This window comes from Taeniopygia guttata, chromosome 16, assembly GCF_048771995.1.
Source record: "Taeniopygia guttata chromosome 16, bTaeGut7.mat, whole genome shotgun sequence".
Classification (NCBI taxonomy): Eukaryota; Metazoa; Chordata; class Aves; order Passeriformes; family Estrildidae; genus Taeniopygia; species Taeniopygia guttata.
Genome location: NC_133041.1, coordinates 5,126,374 through 5,129,146, shown reverse-complemented (window position 1 = coordinate 5,129,146; position 2,773 = coordinate 5,126,374).

Genomic DNA, 2,773 nt, shown 5'->3' with positions numbered 1-2,773 from the left:
CCGCGTCGTCCCCGCGTGTCTGTTTGGAGGTCGGGGCGGCCATTTTGTGCTGGTCGTGTCATGGCGGCCATTTTGTGTTGGTCGTGTCATGGCGGCCATTTTGTGGCAGCCATTTTGTGGTTTCCCATATGTTGGCCGCCATTTTGTGTCAGCCATTTTTTTGTGGCCATTTTGTGTCAGCCATTTTTTTGTGGCCATTTTGTGGCAGCCATTTTTGTGGTGGCCTTTTCATGGTGGCCATTTTGTGGCAGCCATTTTGTGGCAGCCATTTTTCTGTGGCCATTTCCTGGCGGCCATTTTGTGGCAGCCATTTTTTTGTGGCCATTTTGTGGTGGCCATTTCATGGTGGCAATTTTGTGGTGGCCATTTTGTGGCAGTCATTTCATGGTGGCCATTTTGTGGCAGCCATTTTGTCTTGGCCATTTTGTGGCAGCCATTTTGTGGTTTCCATGTGTTGGCGGCCATTTTGTGGCAGCCATTTTTGTGGTGTCCATTTTGTGGCAGCCATTTTGTGGTGGCCATTTCCTGTGGTGTCCATTTTGTGGCAACCATTTCATGGTGGCCATTTTGTGTCATCCATTTTGTGTCAACCATTTTTTGGACGCCATATTGTGGCAGCCATTTTGTGGTTTCCATGTATTGGCAGCCATTTCATGGTGGCCATTTTGTATCATCCATTTTGTGTCAACCATTTCTGGCCACCATTTTGTGGCAGCCATTTTTTTGTGGCCATTTTGTGGCGGCCATTTTGAGGCGGCCATTTTATGACGGCCATTTTGTGGCACCCATTTTGAGGCAGCCATTTTGAGGCAGCCATTTTGAGGCAGCCATTTTGTGGTGGCCATTATGTGGTCTCCATATTGTGTCGTCCATTTTGAAGCCGCCATCTTGTGGCAGCCATTTTTTTGTGGCCATGTTGTGGCAGCCATCTTGCGTCGACCATTTTACGTTGGCCGTTTTATAGTGACCCTTTTATGGCAGCCATATTGAGGCCGCCATTTTGTGGTGGCCATTTTGTGGTGGCCATTTTGTGGCAGCCATTTCATGGCGGCCATTTTGTGGTGGCCATTTTGTGTCAGCCATTTTTCTGTGGCCATTTTGTGGTGGCCATTTTGAGGCAGCCATTTTGTCATGTCCATTATGTGGCGGCCATTTCACGGCGGCCATTTTGTGGTGGCCATGTCACAACAGCCATTTTGTGGTGGCCATTTTGAGGCAGCCATTTTGTCATGTCCATTATGTGGCGGCCATTTTGTGGTGGCCGTTCCATGGCGGCCATTTTGTGGTGGCCATTTCATGACGGCCATTTTGTGGTGGCCATTTCACGACGGCCATCTTGTGGTGGCCATTTTGTGGCGGCCATTTTGTGACGGCCATTTTTTGACGGCCATTTTGTGGCGGCCATTTCACGGCGGCCATTTTGTCCCCCCGAGGAGGAGGAGGAGGAGGGGGCGGAGCCGGGGAGGAAGAAGAGGCGGAGCCGTCTGCGTTTTTGGCAATGGTTTCGTAGCAAAGACGTCACAGACCACGAGGGGGCGACACAGAGCGCGGCGGGGGGGGAGGGGCAGCCCCCAGCCCGGTGGGGGTTGGGGTGGGGGAGGGGCGTGGGCGCGGCGCCGGCGGGGCCGGAAATCTAAGTGGGGTCATTGATGACGTCATCGATGAGGTCATCGATGAGGTCATCGGGGTTCCCGTGACGTCATCGGGTGGGCGGCGGTGCCGTTGGGTCGTTGGTGGTGGGGTTGGGTGGCGATGACGTCGTTGGGTCATTGATGGGTCATTGATGATGTCATTGATGAGGTCATTGGGTCATCAATGGGGTCATTGGGTCATCAATGGGGTCATTTGGCATTGATGACGTCATTGGGTCATTGATGGGGTCATCCAGTTGGGTGCGGGATGGTCGGACCGGTTGGGTGTGATGGTGCCGGCGCGGTGAGAATGGGCCCAACTCAACCCAACTCAACCCAACTCAACCCAACCCAACCAACCCAACCCAACCCAACCCAACTCAACTCATCCAACCCAACTCAACCAACCCAACCCAACCCAACTCAACCCAACTCAACCCAAACCAACTCAAACCAACTCAACCAACCCAACCCAACTCAACCCAACTCAACCCAAACCAACTTAACCCAAACCAACTCAACTCAACCCAACCCAACCCAACCCAACCCAACCCAACTCAACCCAACTCAACCAACCCAACCCAACCAACCCAACTCAACCCAACTCAACTCAACCCAACCCAACTCAACTCAACCCAACCCAACCCAACTCAACCCAACCCAACCCAACCAACTCAACCCAACTCAACCCAACTCAACTCAACCCAACCCAACTCAACTCAACCCAACCCAACCCAACTCAACCCAACCCAACCCAACTCAACTCAACCCAACCCAACTCAACTCAACCCAACCCAACTCAACAAAACCCAACCCAACCCAACCAACTCAACCCAACTCAACCAACTCAACCAAACTCAACCCAACTCAACCCAACCCAACTCAACCCAACTCAACCCAACCCAACCCAACTCAACCAACCCAACCCAACTCAACTCAACCCAACCCAACTCAACCCAACCCAACTCAACCAACCCAACTCAACCCAACCCAACTCAACCCAACCCAACTCAACCAACCCAACTCAACCCAACTCAACCAACCCAACCAACCCAACTCAACCAACCCAACCCAACCCAACTCAACCCAACCCAACCCAACTCAACCCAACCCAACCCAACCCAACCCCCACTCACCCCTCC